General features: G+C 44.7%; 1 protein-coding gene across 1 annotated transcript in view; it reads left to right on the top strand.

Moving 5' to 3' along the window:
* The window catches only part of KCNJ5 (potassium inwardly rectifying channel subfamily J member 5), an 80,303-nt gene that overhangs the window by 45,298 nt on the left and 14,756 nt on the right, over window positions 1-20,249 (top strand). The window lies entirely within an intron of this gene.

The raw sequence follows: 20,249 nt of genomic DNA, 5'->3' as shown, positions 1-20,249 counted from the left end.
AAAATTTTGGTTTAGCTTTATATGTAGATATTGATGAGAAATCTGAAGCATGTTTTTCTGTAGAAAATACCTATGTTCATATCAGACTCAAATATATCTGGAAAAGCTGTTATTCCTTATGCTCCTACTGAAGTCTATTTAGAAGACATCCCAAGCAAGGATGTCTCTGTGTAAATAACAAGTACTATTAGTCTGGGACCAATTTATTCACTGGAGAGGCTTCTGAAGAGATGTATCAGCATATTGGAAATCACTAACGGGAAATGTAAAGGTTTTTGCTAATGTTTATTGGGACTTAAGACAAATGTTTGCAATGGAAGGAAAACAAGAAGGACATAGTCATGTAGTTGCATGAACTGAAGAAAACGAGATAGGTGCTCAGTAACTTTGAAGTAACTTTGAAATATCTTTGAGTTCTTAAAGTTTCTGAGGAGGAAAGTTTCATTGCTCTCACTTTTGGTTAAAAGACAGGTTTCTGTTAGCCTGGGAAAAGCATTTCTAAATATTGAAGGAACTGGTAATATTGTGATTTTAAGTTTGGCACCTCACTTTCCTAGCAATTACTCTGTTCTGGTTAAGGTTTATACCAGGATTTGCAAATGATGTCTTGCAAATGCCCAGTCTGCCTTGCGAATGGTTCTATATAAACTGGAAATGCAGAGGAGTGGCCACTGCATGTGGCAAGGGTTGCGTTGGTAAGACACGTTTTGTCCCAGTCAGTCAGTTGGAGGCTGAGTTGGGAGGAGGCAAATGGATGGAGCGATTACTCATAAGCAAGAAAATGGCTTATAATATCTCCTTTTAAAGACGTTGCAAACAAGCTGAGGAATAGGTCTTTGAGACACTGCAGACATACATAATTTCTCAAATACCCGGTCTTTCCCTCCCTCCCTTGCTTTGAATGGCAGATTGTTGTGCTGCTTTGGGTTTGATGCTGTATTTCTGGAGGCTTCCTCTAGCTATAGTTCTAGCAGTTTGTGTAATGCTGTTTCCACAAAACATGTAGTATAACAAAACATGAAGTATGCATTTAACATTGAATTTTACTGAGCATGTCAGGATTGGAGGCACACCATAAGAGAGAAATATAATCTAATAGGAAGGAATATACCTCTGGAGTAGTCAAGCTGTGAGATAAGAAAATGTGGTTTAGAATGGACAAATGAGCTGATGCATTGGGGAAGGAAATTATCACACTCTTCTCCTTCCCCACCCCCCAAAGAAAAAAGTTAAAATTCCTCCTACAACTTGAAATAATGTCATAACCAGTGAGTATCTTTTGCGAAGATTAAAAGGAATAACAAAGTGAAAGGTGATGGAAATAGATGGATGATGCAGTGGGGCAGTATGTGTGGGGGAGAGTCAGTTGGGATTGAGATATGTAACCCTAAAATATATTGATCAAATGTATCTCGGTATTCTCTGGGCTGTGGGAGTTCCCAGACTGTGTGCCTTGAAATGGAAGCAATTTAATCTTTAAAAATAATAATGAAAGAGCAAACTGTAAATGAGACCTGCTGGCAGACTGACGGGGCTGCAGTCCCAGAGGTAGACACACATGCTAGGATGACAAATGAGGTCATTAAAGTAAATAGTGTAAATTGAGTTTTGGCAGTGGGTAGGAATCCTTATTATGATGGAGGGCATTAATATGGGAAGAAAAAAAGGGGGTGGAACAATTCACTGGTGACAAGATTATCTGGGGCAGAGAAGCAGAGTAATTTTGTAGCAGTTCCAGCTATCTACTTCATTGCAAGGCAATGAGCCCATTTAATTTAGCAGGGACTTCAGTAGGGCATGTTTTAGGAGTGTATTAAAGATTATAAAGTGTCACCTCACTAAATAGCATCCAGGATACTACTTAACTTAAGTCTGAGATGTTCTTTACTCGTTCAGTTTGTTCTGTGACTTTACATTTGCAGCACAGTGGTGCCTTTGCATACAGATTTCTTTTAGGGGAAAAAAAAAAAAAAAAAAAAAAAAGAGTTTCTTATTATGGGTGTTTCAAATCTGAGCTCTTGATAGTTTTTGAGTATGGGAAGTGCAAAACATAGCGTTAAAGGGCTGTGGTAGTTGGTTCTTATCATTGACTGACCACGTAGGGAACTCTGGATCTTTGCATTTGGTCTTCTGATCTACTCTGTTAGATGCTGGTGACAGACAATGTGATCATCTTGCTCAGCACAAGAGCTTCTAACAGGTAGTTGTCCCAGTGCTTAAGGTCATGGTGACTTTTTAAAGCTACTGGGCTTTCCTATAGTTCTGGTGAGAATTAGTAATTCTCCTATACGAAGCACTGGGTTTTTTCCTTGATCAATTGAGACTGAAATAAAGCATTACTCTTCTAAAAGCAGATGTAGCTTGCAAGTTAGGGCATTGCCCTGAGAATCTTGAGCCCTGAGTATTATTGTCCTCTGCTACTGGCCTTTTTGTGGCCTTGGGGACACCTGTGTCCCAGTTTCCTCACCTCTATAATGGAACTAGTGGTACTTAACTTGTGTAAAAGTGCCTTACAAGATGTTACTAATTATATAGAAGTTCGTATGTTCCTATTAATACTCTAGTTCTACATTTCCAATTCTCTGAAGTTCAGTTTCTGTGCTCATCCTAACATGAGGATAAATTACTTGTGAAATGCAGTTTAGATTTGTGAAATACACATTTTGGCTTTGTGCTATCTGCTCTCGAAGTCTGTGCTGGAGCCGGGTTTTTCTACATACTCCTGAAACTTCCAGCAGAGGTAAGAGCCTATTGGGGTTGGGCTCTGTGTGAACGTGCTGGTAAGTGATGATCTATACCATGATAGTAAGCAAAGGCGCAAAGATGTGACTCAGCCAAGGGTAACCAGCATGTTGTGAGAATGTCATGCAGGAAAGGATAGAGTTGTGCTGTGTTAGCAAACACACAGCTTAGGATCTGTAGTACCCTAACACTGATCTAAGTGTGAATCCCACTGGTGACCTGATTGTGCAAATAGTTTCTCTCGTGTTTACTGGTGGAAGGGAAGGCCAGTATTGAAGGACCAAATCCCACAGTGTGAATCTGGACAGCAATGACAATGGAAGCTGATAGCTCTTAATCCCATCCTGTACTATCAAAGAGGGCTGTTGTACATTGAAACATACTTTTCTTATTTGGCTTGCAAAGGAAGATGTTCCTTTAAAGGCATATTTATCTCTTACCTCTCCAAAAGCAGCTTTTATTTTTCACAACATGCCTTTAAAAAAAAAAAAACAAACCAAACCAAACAACCGAACAAAACCAAACAGAAATTTACTTCCTTTGCCCAGCAAATGCAGTTTTCTGTTGAACCCCTCATCGCGTGGTAATAGTGATTTGCACAGACTGCTGAAAGGAATAAGCGCTAAAGCTGTTCTTGATGTTGAGAATGGCACTGCAGTTGTGGGAAGGAGGAAAGTTGAAGGCTTAAGGACAGTTCAAGGTATTTGCATTAACGAACACTGCTGGGTTTGGACTTGGTAATTTTGAAAAGTACATTTCACACTAGCATCTCTTATGATTGCAGCAGGATGAAGTAATACTTCTAGAGGTTTTTGTTGCATACAAGCTGAAGAATTGCTGTAGTGTGGATGGGGGATGAGCAGGGAAATGGAATGTGAAGGAGCTCAAGTAGCACTTAAAATCATGAGAGTCCAGACAGATAGGAGAGAGCTGTACCAGGTAGTTTTATAAGATCTTTAAAAGCAGTTTTCACTTAAAGGCTGTGGAAGGACTGGCAATGCAGCTGGACCACTGTGTCTACTGCTCATGTAGGATATGCATCCAGAGGAATTTTTACATTTGACATGCAATAAGGAAAGCTGTGCAATATCACTGTTGCATAGAGTGTGGGGCAGGCTGTGGACTGATTTTTCAGGTCTCTCATCACAGAGCTTATTGTTATTAAAATGTGACACCTAGCAAGGCGCTTGTCTCCTGCCAACCTGTGTTTCTTTCATTTCAGCAGATCGGGGTATGTCTGCTGCGCAGTGTCAGACCATGTGTGGTTAAACACTGGTTGATGCAAAGCTTAGCAAGTTGCAAAATCGTTTTTCTCCTTCGGAACAACAAATGCTTACAGTAGGTGTGTTTTTTCCTCCCATTTCCCCAGTGCAAGCCCAGCACAGATGCTTGGAGACCCGTGAGCTTGCTTAGGATCCTCCCTCTCGTAACTTGGAGAGAGATCTGCCTGGTAGCCTTTGTGTTGGGCTCCTTGTGCTCCTGTTCTGGCGCAGGGCTGGATGCGATGTTTCCAGGCTATTCTGGCATTAGCAATTATGTCGGTCCCAATTGCTTTCCTTGGTTTCTGCTTTGCAACTGTTCACCTGTGTGTGCTCGACCACCGTGTGATCACTGTCGGTCTCCCGCGTGTGCGCACAGATGTGGCGAGTAGCCTTAGTGTGGCAACTGATCGGAGGCTGCTTCACCCCCATACACGCCCTCTTTTTTCTGTAAAACTCTAATATCAGGCACTGGCAGCTTGTTCTGACAAAGCCCAGGGAAGCATAAAGCAGAGCTGTTGAAGTTTGATAGCTAATTTGCTTTGTTCTTGCCTCTCTTTAATTACTGCAGACTGAAAGTCTGCGCTGCTTTTCGGGGAGTGGCTAAATACAACCTGAATTCAAATCAGAGGGCAATAAATGCTTCTTGAAAATGGGGATAGGAGAAAAGTGCTAATTCATATATCTCTGGGGAAAGGAACCGGAGGCTGATAGGAAAGAGCATGTGGTGGGGGCTCAGCACTTTCCTGGTGAAACTACTGACCTTGAGAGGATTGGCTGCTTTTTCTTAGGCTGGGTTGAAGAATCCCAGCTACATGTAGCATGCCAGGTCCTGACACTGGGAAAAGATCGTATTGTGTGATTGTGTGAAGCTTGCATGGTTTTGTAACAAAAGTGTGGTGGGTGGGTGTTATTGGTGATCAGAGCTTTGTCTGTCATGATAAGAAGCGGGAAACTGAGCAGAAATTAAAGACCTGTCCCCAGTTGTGTGGATCTGAAGCTGTCCCTGTGCTCTGCAGGTTTAGAAGGAATTCAAGGTCTTGCATAATGCTGTTGTTATTGGTTAGAATATCTAAACACTGGGAAAATGTTCCTAGAATATTAATAAAATAGCTTTTTTTTTTTTTTTTTTTTTTTTTTTGCCAAGAAATACTCAAAACCTTTTAAGCAAATACTGGTGAAAAACATTTATGGGAAGAAGGGGAAAAAAAAAAAAAGTTTGACTCTGAAAAATGGGACTTCAAACACCTCCCTCCCCCACCCATGGAAAAACCTGAAGTTGTGCTCAATCAGTAGTAGACCAAAAATGTGGTTTCAGTGACACAAATCCCTAAACAATAAATGTTGCTTGAATAATAGATTGACTTGCTTGCGAGTGCTTTTCCCTAAGCAAACTTGGAGATCAATAACTAATTATTTGCAGGAATAATCTTGCAAGTTTCCCATCATAAATAGATTCAAGGAAAATGTAAGTTGCTCCAACTCATTTGTGAACAGAAAGAGGTAAAACTAATTATTCTCTTAGCTCAGATACTCGTAGACACTTTTTTTTTTCCCCTGCTTGTACTTGATGGAATAGCTATACTTAACCCATGGCCTTGTTTATGCTAGGAAAAACCTGATCCTTTAACTAAATCAGTTCAAAAGTTGAACTGTTCATTAACTGTAAGTTTCTAGTGTAGGTTCAAACTTAATTGCTGTTTATAAACCGATTTCATCTGTAGTAAGGATTTGCATGTGATGAATGACAGGAACTTCTAAAGAAGCCATTCTGTGAGCAGAGGAGCAGCGAAGCCCAGCTTCTTGTGGTTTTTCTGCTTCAAGGCAGGGTCTCTGAAACTTAATAAAATTTGCCTCCTGTGAAAGCCTTTCATGCAACAGGGGTGCTACTAGGGTTTCTTTCCCTCTGCCCAGCTGCTATTTCCACAAAACTGGTCAGAACTTAATTCTCTGTAGGGGTTCTGTCCTCTAAAACTATGCCCCTTAACTTTTGGATCTGGCTTTCTAGTAAAGCTTGGCTGGTCGTCTTTTGCCACTGTACGGGGGAATACACTGAAGCTTAAAACTTGTTGACTGCTAATGTTTCTAGGAGGTGTGTTTTTTTCCTTTTAGAGGATAGGACAGCATCTGTCTTGGATATTTATGTGTGTTTGTATTTGTTCTTTCACCAAATATAGATTAGTTCAAAGGGGCAAAACAAATCATACATTCTGATCAGTTTCTGTCTTTGCAGCCAAGTTGCTCCTTATCTTGATAAAATTCCCTCCATAATGTCTCTTTCCAGCTCACTGAATTGCTTTGTAATACATTCAATATTTGCTATTGCTGCTGCAAAAGCCTTGTATTGAAAACAGACCTGATGAAATAAGCTTCTATGTGAAACAATGGGCATGTGAAAGTATGCAAGGGGAAAGAGATATAACCATCATCCGCTGCTTTTGGAGCTGCTCTCTAATCAGCCCCAAGGCTGACAATGAGCTGTATCCCAGCCGCAAGCTGCCGCTGCCTGTCTAGTCATGTACGGAACCCTGCCTTCTCCTCCCTGCTTGTGCACCTTTGCTCTTCCATTCATTGTTTTACTAGCACGGCACCGTCTATTCAGCTCTTTCATTTTTCAAATGTCAGCCAGTAACTCCATCCAGGTTTGCTCCTGCAATGCCGATAACACAATTCCTATGGCTTAGTCTCTTGTCAAGCGCTTTCTCTCCAGGGTATTTTGTTTTGCTCGTTGTCAGCAGCAGCTTTCTCTGGAGAAACTAAATCCTTCCTTCCCTCCTCCTTCTCCCCTGTCCTTCTGTTAAATAATCTGTCTGCACAGCCAAGCCAAAAATGGCTCTCGTAGAAAAATGGGCTGAAAGCCCAAATGTTGCCTGGGCGCTAACTTGGAGTAGCATATCCAGAGCAATTGTTTTACCAGCTTGGCTCTGCTGTGGCTTCAGTCCACCTCCAAGGACTGAGGCAGATCACTGACACTTCATCACAGAAGGAGCTAAAACTGTTCCCTGACTTGCGTGATCCCATTGCTTGTTGATGTTGGGTCTGTACCGGCTGCCTCCAAATCACCTACTGCAGCTAGCTCAAGGAGGCCGTTCTGTAGTCTTGCTTCAAGCTTCTTTAAACAGGCATACTTGGGTGAAAATTAGTCCAAATTAACTAACAGCATGAATTTAAAGTGGATTACTTAAACTACACTGGCCTACAGCATGGCTGTTCTTTTTCAGAATACAAGTGGCCTTAATGTGTTTACTTCAAAGCTAAATTAAATGAAGCCTGCTTCTAACTCTGGATAAATGTATCCACACAGGGGTTTAATCCAGTTTGCCTATGCAAATGTCATTCAGATTAACTGCCTTGATCACCCACCTGTCAACAAGTTTCCACAAAGCTGGATATTGCAGAGAATATGAAAACTTGGTCTGTGAATCGCGGGTCATCAGTGTATGTGTGTTTACGCTGTGCTTGCACCAAGGCTCGTTTCCCTGCCTGACCCTGTAGTTTGTGACAAGCTTGTTACCCACGGCAGGGGTGAAAGTAGTCTTTTTGAAGACGACCCTGTATCCCCGTAAGGCCAAGCAGAGACCCCCATCTGTGCTGTCCTGTCTTGGTGTCTTTGCCCAAGACCTTGCAGTGGTTGGATAAGCACCAATTTCCTTGTCTAGAAAAGCTGGACAAGGGAAGGAAATAAACCCAATTTGTACAAGGAAAATGGAACGCTGCTAGGTATTAGTGTCACTTTTGTATTAATAATTCCCTGATAAATCCCCAGGATTTTTTCTCCAGTCTAAAAATACTCCTCCAACTTGGCAGCGTGTTGCAATTGTGATAATGGAAGTGTAGTGGCATGTGCATGCCATAGCTCCTGCCCTTTCCTCCCTGGACTGGCAGCAGCTCTGCGGTTGTCTTAGGAAGGACTAGAGGGCATATATATATTGAAATGTAAGAAAGCTAGTCATGACTTCTACCTTCTGAAAGGCCAAAGCCTGGAAATTATCTCAATTTCAGTGGAACCAAGTGTATTATGGAAATGTCATGACCCTAAGCCACTGAGAGAGGTAGAATACAAAAGCAAAACAGGGAGTGGCACAAAACTTAAAAAGCTAATTTTGAACTGATAAAAGTAATATATATATATATATAAAATTTTTTTTTTTTAATCCCAAAGTCTGTGGAACTCCCTGCTAGAAGTAATTGTGGAGCAAAAGAAGGCACTCTGCATGCATTTAGAGTTAGGAATCTTAGCTGAGAGAGGACCCTGTAGTTATGGGTGCTGTACCTTTGTCGTGAAAACTTTTAGTCTAAACTGATACTAAAAGCAGAAACTGCAGCACAAGCTTGACTAAGTACCTGCCTCCCGATCAGCTGAGGCTAGAGAAGATAATCTTTCCGCTGTCTTATGGCGAGTCCTGTACTTAAACAGTATTTTCCTGGGGGGGTAGCTCTGAAAGCTAAGCACTGTTTGACTAGGGAATAGCTTCTGCGGGTCAGTGGGTTTGGGGATAGTGCATGCTGTAATGGAGCTCTTTGCTGCAAGCTCTAACCAGTGGAAAGAAAAATGTGGTCAGCATTTAGGTGTCTGTTAGTGATGTTCACTTCTTCGCTGTGCATGTTTTGTGTTCTCCATGGTGCATGTTTAACTGACATAAGTTTTATACTTGTGTAGCAGACTGACTGGAGCAGAAAGTCATGCCCTGTTGTGCCAGTGGAGGAATCTTAATCTTTGAGTGTCCTCGTGCACGTGAATTTAAAAAAAAAAAGCCAATGTGCTGCTGAAAAGGAATCCATTGTTTTTTGTGAAAAGGGATAAAGAAGGAGAAATGGCAGCTCTTCTATGGCATACAGTGGCAAGGACCTGCAAAGGGGTCTGTGGTGGTATCCATCCAGTCTCTCAATTCCTAAGCTTTTGCTTTCTGAACTCAGGCTTTGAGCTGCAACAGTCCTTGCTTAAATCCTCCATAAGGTGCTTGTTGCATTCCCACCCGTCTGAGAGCTGGCTGCCAGAGCCAATGCTCAGTTACTCGGGCAACCCTGGCTGGCAGGGGCTGTGCTCATCCTGTGGATAGCCTTGTCTGTTGGGAGAAGTGCCAGCGGAGCAAGGGGAGGGTGAGATTCTGCATGTAATGACGGATTCACAGTCACGTTGAGCCTTTGTCGGCCTCGAGCACTACAAAGATAGATGCGTGAAGCTTTGTCCTATCCCTGCGAGATGCCTGAGCTGTTATCGTTTAGTTGGGGCAACAAAGCCGGCCGGTTGAGGTGCCAGGCAGGAAGGTGGGGCGAACTGGTGTGAGCATCCTGCAGTTCTCCTGCTCTCTCTTCCTTTCCTGTTTTGGAGACTGTTTGGAGGAATTAGGCTATCTTATTTTTTGTACAGCCGCTGCCCGCGTGATGGTCAGATAGCTGATTATCCTGTTGGATTCAGATAGTCTAAGCTGGGTTACTCTTATGCTCTCTGCAGTCCCCTAGTAGGAAAGGGAAGTGGAAATGCGGTTCCCTTAATCTGCCTTGTCCTAGAAGCAAGGCACAGCTCATTCACCCTGTGGCCTTGAAGGCAGTGTAGAATTAGCTTGAAAGACAGCTGAAAAATTTATTGCTGCTTAGAGAGGCCTTGGAAGAAATGTCCTTTTCTTGCAGTTTTTCCTTGAGTTTCAGTAGTGGATTGATAATTCACGGTGCATGTAACGCACAATGCACTTATTTTGTCATAACTCAGTTTCAGAAGGCTGTTCCTGACTTGCAATGAGACAGTCGGGCTCGGCAGAAAAAGAAGAGCCACAGCAGAGGTCGTGGCAGGGGACTGGGCAGGATTTGATGTGGCCAGAGCAGTTGGGGCAAAGGAAACTTAAAAGGCTACAGGAAGATAATGTCAGTTATTTCCTTGCACAGTCTCTTTCCTAGTCCTTTCCACAAAGACACTGAGTTGCCTTGCACTGCTTGTATCCTGGGAAATATCCACAATGGATTTCCTTTTGCAGAAAACATTCACCGCTGACTTCATCCTTGAAAGAACAGAGCAGAAAATGTAATTGAACCAGCAAGTCATTAATAGCTTGGTCTAGCGGGTAGAGCAGAAAGACTTGGGAGTCAGGACTCCCGAGTTGTTTTCCAGCATGGTTGCTGACTGGTTGGTGGCCCTGGGCCAAATAACTCTTGTTTAGGAGCTTGCTTGCTGAAGCTTTGGTGCTCAGTAATTTGACTTCTTGCCACTTGTTTTAGGCCATATGTGAGAGGTATGCACAGTGGCACGCAGGTGGTTTCCAGGCACTTAATAGAAGTTCGTTTGCAGAAGGGGGGAGTGTTGCCTCATCTGTTGATTATGGTTCAGAGAAAACACTTTAATGATTGTTTAAATGGAAAATGCTTTGTGTACACAGGAGACAATTCACAGCTGTTGCTGAACCTGCACAGTCCTTATCATTAGTAGGTTTTTGCTACCTCTGTCCTATGGTTGGCAAAACTGAGGTGCAAGCAGGTAAAGTGATCAGCTGCAGTAGTTCAGCAGCTCGTTTTGAGTGTGGGTTTGGCTTTTGGTGTGGGTTTTGTTTTTTTTTTTTAATAAAACTTGTGTCATTCCATTGGAAAATGCCAGAAGAAACAAGCCTGTGTGTTACAAAAAGGGCAACGTTTTGATTTGGAGTGGAAAATTTGGCAGCTTTAGGGGAGGCTCTTCTGTTCCATCTCTGATTCCTTGCTTTCAGCTTTTCCTTTTCCTTTTCCCCTGTTCTTTAGGAAAAAATCAGGACTTTATATTGACAGTTTTTTTTTTGTGGAAAAGCTTAAGCTGGGAAATGCTCCACAGGATTTGAATGGATAGAGAGAAAAAGAACCTCTTCAGACTTAATTGCTTTGACATTTCTATTCCTCAAGTGCTGATACAATTGTAGAGCATCAAGCCTGTGTTCAGGATGCTTTAGTGTGCATGTCCTAGGAGTATACAAAAGCAAACCTCCAGAATAGGAAAGGCTGGGCATGCATCTGTCACAGGTCATTATAGCTCTCCATCCTACTCTTCTGCCTGCTAAAACAAACAAGAAATAAGTCTGCTTCATATTTCCAGCTAGCGATTAGAGGCTCAGCTTCTCAAAATTGATTAGCTGCTTAATCACCTCTGAAGATACTGCCTTAGTTGTTTGTGCCATCTGAGCTAAGCTAATGTTCAGCCCTCTGAATCGGGCTTTGCTGAGTGCTGAGGAACTTCTGAAGGGTCTGTAGGTTTGACCCGTTTCACATGAGCATGCAAGAATAAATCATGAGAATAGTTTGAAGCCAGGACTATAACATCAATTGCTTGTGGCACAGTACCCTGGGGACATCGATGTCTTGTGTAGTAGCCGTGGAGTCCTGTTGTTATGTCCCGCTTGCCATTTGACCCCCTCAAATTCAGTGAGCTTAGCCGTCTGTTTTTTCTTCAGTAAAACAGGGATGATACCCGCTTCCCAAGAAGGCCTGGTTAATTAGAAACTGGAGTGTTTTGAAATCCATCTTCTCCGCTTTAGTGAGTGGTATGTTTGAGAGATACATTTCGTGTTCTTGTCGGGAGAGGGGCATTTATATGAAGGAAATGCTGGACCAGTTTCATGTTGCTGGACGCCTTCTGCTTATAAATGATGAATGCTGTGAGCACGGTTTACTGTTTGAGAGTAATTAGCCCGTGGTAAGGCACGTCCTGATGGGGGACAGTCACGATACCCTCCTGTGACTCCCAGAGGCGAGCACGGACCATCTCTAGAGGGGACTGCCCATCTCAGGGATGCCCCAGCACACGGCGCCTGGCAGGGCCTGAGTGCCGGCGGGCAGGCACGTGGCAGGGACCCGCCGTGCCAATCTGCGGTGCGGCCAGGGAGACGTGGCAGGACTGCTCCGCGCTGTGCGAGGCGACCGTCAGGCTCGCCCAGAGGCACGCGCTGAGGTTAAAGCACTGGGCTGGCGCTCCCTTGGCACTAACGCTTCACCTGCGCTTGGCCCTTCATCCAGCTTGTGTCTGCTGCCTCCAACAGCTCGGGTCTGACCTTTGGGAAACGTGCAGGCCTTCATCCCAAGCTCTGGATTGGAGTGTATCTGTGATACACCCAGAAAACCACAATATCTGTAGGGGGAAAAAGAGAATGTCATCCTAATTCCTTGTTTTCTTTCTTCCCTTTCGTGATGGGGGCTTTAAATCAGTCTTTGACAGAGCCTCTTTCCTGGTGGTGGTATTGTGGGTAGATGCAAATCAACAGAGCTTCCTTCTAATTTGGCCAGTTCAGGTTTTAAGCTTCTCACTGTCTGGTCTGAGACTCCGAACAGGAATGTGTGCTCCCTTCTTTTCCTTACCACTACTCCGTTATTCATCCTTCCGGAGGTGAGGTGAAAGAAAGCCGGAACAAGGACACTTAGGCTGCTATATTTGAGGGTGGGAGCAGAGCCATGCTTTGTGGAAAAATGCTAATGCGTGCGCAGAGGCAGAGAGCAGAGGTTGCATCTATAATACAAACCCACAAAAAAGTGTAGTCCTAAGGTTACAAAGTGAGGTACTTAAAAGCTAGGAATTGCCAGAAAAGAGATTTCTGGTGAATCTCAATTTGCACCTTTGTCTATATGTATTATGATGGTCTTTAACTGTGCAGCTACATTATTCTTTTCCAAAGCTCCCAACCTGTCCTGCTTGGTGTGCAGAATGGATCATGTTCACTCGCTCAGCCTCTGTTCAATAATTTTTCTTCTGTGGTGTCACTTCTGTCCCTGTATTACTTATTCAAATCCTGCACTGGAAAAAAAAAAAAATGGTTAACTTAAAGCCTTGTGGGCTTTCATGGCATCAATTGCTATTGTATCTATATGCTTCACGAACAGTAAATAACCCCTCTGGCTCTCAAGAAAGGGCATTTCCCCATTTTGCTGATGGTCTATCTGTCCCTCAAAACCTAATGTGAAAATTATTCGGTCAAGTTGCATCGCAGATTGAGGGAGCTGACAAGTACACAGCCTCAGCCCTTCAGGTATTCAAACCGTGGCTCTTGCAGCCTTGGGTAGCAATTCCAAGTGCTCAGCAGTTCTGCAGACCAGACCGCAAAGTCTCCTGTCAGGCACCCAGAAAATGCATCTGAGCGAATGTCTGAGTAGTTTCTGCCTGCTTGTTGCTCAAAGTAATGGTGGTTTGAGGCAGTGCCCAGTTCATGTGGAAGCTGGCTTGGCAGCTGGGATGAGCCACGAGGGAGACCTCCGCCTCCCTTCCAAGCAGCAGAGCTCACTGTTGAGTGGAGATGCTGACCGCTGGGCTCATCCTGAAGCTTAAAATAATCCCTGAGGTGGAAGGGAAAAGTTTGTGGGTTGGGGGTTTTGTTAAAGTGCTTTGGGTTTGCTTTTGAAGTTGTGTTGCTGATTGAGGAAAGTATTTTCCACTTCAGAAAGTGCTCCTTCTTTAACATTGTTTTCTTTTCCAAAAGAGTCTTTCGCATCGGGGAAATGTGAGGAAAGTTTAGACCAGCTTCTCTTGCTCTATTGCAGAAAATGGTGACTGCTCTGTAGCATGTTAATGTACCTTCTGTACTCGACTGTACTACTCGGCAAGCATTAGTTGGGAAGTTGTTGCATTATGCTTTATTATCATCAACAAACTTCCACTTTCTCTGCATTGGTGAAACGTTAATGGCCAGCACAGTGTGGTATTCACGTTTATGGTGGGATGCATTCACATATCTATCTTGTGCAGCAAATCCTTCCTCAGCATCCCTGTCTTTTGCAGTACAAGATGAGACGGATCATGCTCCAGTTCCCATCCTTTTGGGGCTAGATAAAGGGAGAAAGGCTTGCAGAGCTTGAATTGGATTCAGAGAAAAGAAACTAAAGGTGTGAAACAAACAAACAAACAAAAAATCCTCTAAGTGAGGTGATTAAGATCCCCTTCAAAAAAGCAACTAGAGGAAATTGGAAGAAAAATAAAAGATGCTAATAAAGGGAACAAAACTTGTGAAGGGCAAGTATTGATTGATAGAAGGGAGAGGGGCAAGGGAGATGTCCTTCCATCCTCAGAAGCAAGGCCTGGTCTGTGTATGTATTTCTGCTGGCTGCCTGCCTGCCTGAAAACCTGGCCCTGTCTGGCACTTTTTTTTTTTTTTTTAATTCTTGTGTTTGAATTTATAATGCGAAGTGCAGCAGAATGAGATTCTCCTAGAATATTACTATTGATGAGATTGTCTGCCCTAGAGGGTGAGTGGTGATTTGGAGGAGAGGAGACTTGTTTTTTCTACTTGCACGTCTGTTGTGGGCTTGCTGTATTACCCTTCTAATTGCACTTAGTTCTTCTGTGTTTCTGTTTACTACTGCATTTCTGTGTATTAGTTTTCTCTGAGTTATGTTTGACACTTGTGAGTCAGGAATGGTTTCTCCCTAGATGTATCCTGAGTGCATCTCGCTGGGATTTTCTGTGTAATTTAGGAGTAGAGAGGAACCGGGGCTGCTGTGTACTGCTGAGGTACGGAGCAGAGATAGAAGCCATGAAACCATTGCAGCTGCCGCCTCCGTTGGGATGACACAGATCACCCACGCTTCCTCTCTGGGAATGTGCCAGGTGACTTGTTCTCATTGAAGGTTTCCAGGACTCCGGTCTTCAAACGTTCATGCAGTTTGAATAATGCATAAAGTTCCAGCACTTGCTAGAGTCAAAGATTCTTCTCCAGCATCTTAGCTCTTTAAAAAATGGATGAATACGTTTTTATTTGAAAACCTTCCCCTTGCCCTTTGCGCAACCTGCTTCCCCTTTCTAACCTGTCACACTTTCTACAAGCCTTGCATCTTTCTAAATGTACAATTGCCACTAGGGTTAACTGCCCTTTTGTACGAGGATCTCATTCTTTCCTTTTGCCTTTGATATTTAACAGGGCAAGTTTTCTTTGGCCAGAAAGGCGGTGGCCTCATTGGCTATGTCTGTCCGCAATTAATAAATTCAGTCAAGCTGTAACAGGATGCTGTGCTTTTCGGGAGATTAATCTTTCTTTTCCCCTTGTCCCCCATTAATCAGACCAGTGAAGCTTCTTCTGTGGTGCTGGGGAGGCACTGGGTGGCACAATAGGGAATTTGTTGGGCCCGCTGCAATGGGAGTGTTTGCGTATGAGGGGCCCTGACGGGTCAGGAAGGTTTTCCCCTCCTTCTGCTCCGGGACCTGCAGGCTGCTGCAGAACAGAAGGGAGCTGGGATGTGGTGCTGTGTAAATGTCCGAGAGAAATGCTGGGGCGTTACAGGGTAAAGCAAGGGTCTCTTGTGTGAATCTGGTGCTTGATGGGCTTCTCCGGTCACAAGCTGGGGAGAACTCTTGTCCCTTTGTAGTACAGCGACCTCCTTGAATGAGGAGCTGAGGTTGCGGTGTTGCTGGCAGAGGCCTCGTAACTTTGAGCACCCGCAGGCAGGGAAGTCGCGGTGAGAGACGTAAAGACAAGACAGATTGGACACCAGTTCTGCGAAGAGTCTGGAGGAGGCCTGTGCTGGGCAGCGAGACCTTTCCAGGCGGGTGAGAAGGCAGAATCTGTAAGAGAGCCTGCCTTGACTGCCGATTTGAACCATAAAGTGCAGACGTAATGTCTGAAGTCAAGGGTGTCTGTCTGGAGGCTGAGGATTTACTTTGGCCCACTGGGGCAAGGAGGGATCAGGGGCTTTGAACTTGAAGGATCAAGATGCTCGTGACAGAGTTGAGGCAATTTTAATTTCACTGTGCACTGCATCAAGCCTTCCCCTACTTGCTACAGGACAGCCCGTTCCGTATTTAATAATGGATGCTTTCTGCAGGTTGCATCTTCACTTTGCTCTGCAGCCTGTAGAATTAATGACTTAAGAGATGGGGTGGGGGTGCAGTGAGGTCACACCACAGGACAGAACAGTTACAGCTGCCTGACTGCAGAACTGCAGCGATACCGTGTGTGCTCAGCAGCAATGTTGGAGCCTGCAGCCCGTGTTTAAGCAGGCAGTGAGGGTTCCCTGGCGAGGTTTCTTGAGGGCACCCCACCTCTTCAGCATCAAGGCAGAACTCTTTGTGTTCCTGATCCCTGTTCCTCCCTGACTGCTCAAGCTGTTGAGATCCAGTGGCGACTCAACCAATAGATGCTGGGCAACGTGCATCTTTGTGTCTCGCCATGCCAAAGGCATGGCTCTGCCGTGCGAAAAGCCTTCGCTATACGAAGTTATAACTCGGAATCAAGAGCTGTGCTGCACGCCGAAGAACCTTGTTTTAAATAGTCTCCTTTGGTGCCAACTGTGCCCCTGAATTGACCTGAGGGCTTTGTCCCACTGCATGGCTGCACCCAACTGGCAGGACAAAAAAAAAAACAACCCTTCAGGAAAGGGAGATGAAGTGATTGCAGAGGGGTAGGTGAGCGTTGTTGCGACAGCTCCTGATGCAGAGCTGGCTCAAAGCTTTTGCACAGATAAAGCTAAGGGGCAGGACCGTGCCCTCTCTGTTCTTCCCACAGGAGGTGTGGGGAAGGAGGAGTGAGAGAGGGCTGGACAGCATTGGAGCAGGGAGCTTGTTCCTGCTGTGCCCAGGAGGATGAGAGGAGCAGAGACTGGTTTTTCCCCCTGCATTTTGGTGGTTGCTCTTGGCCCCCACGTCACAAATGCTTGCTTAGAAGTGGCTGGTCTGGCTTTCCTGGGCTGTGACCCAGGCAACGGGCAGGATGCTTTGCCACCTGTGACAGCCTGTTGTTTGAGGTGACGGCAGGCTGTTCTTGCACCGAGTGCTGCTTTTGCACGGGGAATGCGAATGTAGGGGATTTGTGTGCCCCCCCCCCCCCCCCCCCTGCATCCCTCCCTCGTTCTTGTACCGCTCTGCCAAACTTCTGTCAAGTCCTGCTGGAGAGGGGCACCAGAAGCCTTCCCATTTGGAGGGCTGCCTGCCTGCAGGTCCCTCCGTGGGGGCAGAAAGATATCGGCTGTCCTGCTGCCCTGCTTGGACCCAGGGGGAAGGAGTCTGCCTGGAGCAGATGCTCAGCTCCTGATTCACGTGAAGGTGAGAAGCTAAATCCGGGCTTGTGCCCAGTCCTGTGCTGGGAAGTAAGGTTCAACGAGTCACACCCCGCGCGTTGCCGTCACTGTGCATGTGTGGCTCGAGACTCTTGTGTTTGCGTAAGCTTTGCTCTGACAGATGCTGGACTCGGTGCTTGTGGCTGGGAGGTCTTCTAGGTGCGTAGTCTGATAATTAATCTTAACAGGGCATCCTTGCCGATTGGAGGAAGACAAGGGAGGGACTGAACAGCATTGCATCTTCCTGACTTTTCCAGTATCGGTTGCTGCTTCTGGATGACTTTTCTAGTGTTGAAGCAAACATATTGTAGTGTTCCTCTAGGGATGGAGTCCTTGAACAGCTGATAACTTCTTTGAAAAGCAGCAGTAATCTGCCTAGGTCTGCAGTTCGCTTTTCAGTTTGGATGCTTCAGCATTACTGATAAGTCAGCCTTCTCAGCTGGGCACTCTGTGTGACACCTGCACGCTGGCGTTGCTTTAGGGAGACAAGCAGAGCTCCCTAGAAGACTGCATGGGTGCTGCAGGAGCACAGAGTACTCGATATATCTTTTTTAAAAATGAAAAATTAAAACAAAACAAAAAAATCCACCCCTAGCAGGAGCTGGAAACCTGAACAGAAACTACTAGAATGGAACATAATCCTTTTAAATGGTCTACAAAGTTGGCTTTTAGAGGCAAATGTGGTTTAACAGCGCTACCTGGTGGAAGCACTTCTTCAGAAAAATCCATTTTATGCCTAGCGTTTCATCAGTCCTTAGACACCCTCTAAAGTTTAAATCTGTCCTTCTCCTCTCTCCCCAGTCTGCTCTGTATGTAAATCTCAGCCACGAGGGTGCTACTCGGGACAGGCTGGCAAAGAAGACTTGAGTGTTGTAATATTTTTTTTTTTTTTTTTCTTAAAGCGGTGGGAGGAGAAATAAGCGTGTGCAATTGAGAAATGCTCTCAGCATTGCTTGTACACGCAGAGTCCTCTTTTGACGTGTGGTAGAACAGCCAGCTGTAACTTCTGTGCTCTCTGTGATCTTGAGAGTGTTATTAAAGGAAATGCCCTTGTTGGCTGGGAAGACACAGCACCGCTTTTGAGGCAATTTAGGCCGAACTGAGTTGGGGAGGTGGTACATCAGTTTTTGGGGATGCTCCTTCAGGCAATGGGTTTAGATCTCTGCTGTTCCCTTACCCACCAAACCTGAGTCTTTGGGGATATATTTCATCATTGACACTTGTCCTTTTGACAATTAACATACTGTGCAGAAAATCTGGACTTCAGGAGTTGAGATTTTTGTTTGCCAAGTCATCCTAGTTGTCCTTGAGGCCGAAGGCAGAATACAACTTCAGCGTTAGCGGCATCAACAGATACTTCATCAGGCGCATACAAGTGGGGATGGAAAGTGAGCGGGGGGGGGGTGGGTGGGTGTGAAAGCCTATCCAATTCTTTTCATAGTCTGGATGTGACAACAGTGTTTCTGATGGTGCTCAGCAGAGGAAAAGCTTGCTGCTTTTAGTGCATCTCTGCAGTGGAGAGGCATTGCTCATACTGAAACATAGCACAGGTACCTGGTTTGCAGCCTTTGCAAGGTCCCCCCCCGAAATGCCCGTGTCGCTCTGGAACAGCGTGGTGCCAAGCAGATGTTACAGAACAGAGAAGGGGTGGGTTGCTCGGCTTGCTGGTGGGACCTTTCTTCTAAGGGCACGAGCGTTTAGCTGGAGAGGGTGAATGCGTAGTAATACAAGTAGATCTGGATTGTAAAGTGAGGATTTGGGAGTGGGCGAGGCAAAGATTTCAAAAGATAGATCGAACACAAGCCTTAATACCCGGCAGCCCCACTATACTCGCACGAAAGGCTTCTGGGCCTGGCGGATGGATGTACGTGGTAGCAATAACCCCATGGCAGACTGTGTCCTACAGGCTCAGTGTGGAGAGCGGGGGTTGGCTCGTCCTCCAAGGAGAGGAGTATTAGGTTGGTTTTATTACTGGCGGCAGTGCTACAGAGCGTAACATTTACTGGATGAAAAGACTACTAGAAGTCCTTCTTACAATGTTAAAAAAAAAAAAAAGTATGAAATTAGCTTCCTTTAATCGTCATTTTTGCTATTAATTAACTATGAACGATATTACTGTGGTGCCTCGAATCCCTCCCAGCCAGCTCCGAGGGCCAAGGTGGCCTGTGCCATCTGTTAGTCCTAACTTAATCTGCCCTGTGCCTTCTGCGACAGTGCCAAGCTATTTCTCCTTGCGCTGTCGTGCTGGGTGAGAAGAAAGGGAGACAAAAAAAACCCCAGGCTAGTTTATTTTTTGTTACGAAGCAGTCATGGCCACACGTGTAACTGAACAGATAAGCAGTGGCACGGGCTTAAGGTGAGCAATTTTGCAATAGCCTTGGCATATGAATACAAAGTCACCTCCTGCCAGCATCCCTCCAAAGCAAGGCTCTAAACTGGCTTTTCCTGTGTTTGGCTTGCTTTTTTTTTTTTTTTTTTTTTTTTTTTTAAATATACTGTTAATTAACGAGGCAGAGCCAAAAATACACACAAACACAACGGAATAGTTTTTAACCTGGCTTGATTAATGCTGTCAAGTTGTACATCTGAGTGTGAGCTCAGTGGGACTGTTGCTTTTGTTTAATACCACAAGACACCTCAGTCTGGATTGTTGCATTACAGTACAAATAAAAAACAGAAACAAAACCACATCTGCATCATACAAGGTGAGAAGAATATGAGAATTCTAAATATTTACAGAGAAGGGCAAGTGGGGAAACCACAAAAAATATTTACATAAAAATACATGAGCTTGTCGGCATATACATTTTACACCAGTTCACAAAAAAAGACACTATATAAATTAAAGTGAAGGGAACTCCAAAGGTAACCCAAGACTTTCTGGGATGTTTCTCTCATGCGGCTCAGGGAAAGAAAAATCAAGTCTTCTACAGCAGGAAAATGAACTGCAAAACAACCCTTTTCTCCCCCCACCCTCCCCCCCCGACTGGACGAGGCAAGACTCTGCACACAAAGGTATTATGTTGTACGTCTGTTCAAACCAGACCATGCCTTTCAACATTGGGTATCTGTAGCACGAGGCTCTGGGAAAAGAGTTGCATGCCTAAGCCGCCTTTAACAAAAGTTAAGTAGAACAATTTCTCATCCAGATTTCCTAACACGTAACACATCACTTCAGTCAATGCCCTGTCAACGTACTGATGAATGGCAGAGTACACATGAGGTTCTGTCCCTTTCTGGGGTTAAAGAGGAACAGTATGT

This window comes from Aquila chrysaetos, chromosome 8, assembly GCF_900496995.4.
Source record: "Aquila chrysaetos chrysaetos chromosome 8, bAquChr1.4, whole genome shotgun sequence".
NCBI lineage: Eukaryota > Metazoa > Chordata > Aves > Accipitriformes > Accipitridae > Aquila > Aquila chrysaetos.
The sequence above is the reverse complement of the archived record's forward strand: the minus strand, read 5'-3'. Positions and strand labels throughout refer to the sequence as shown.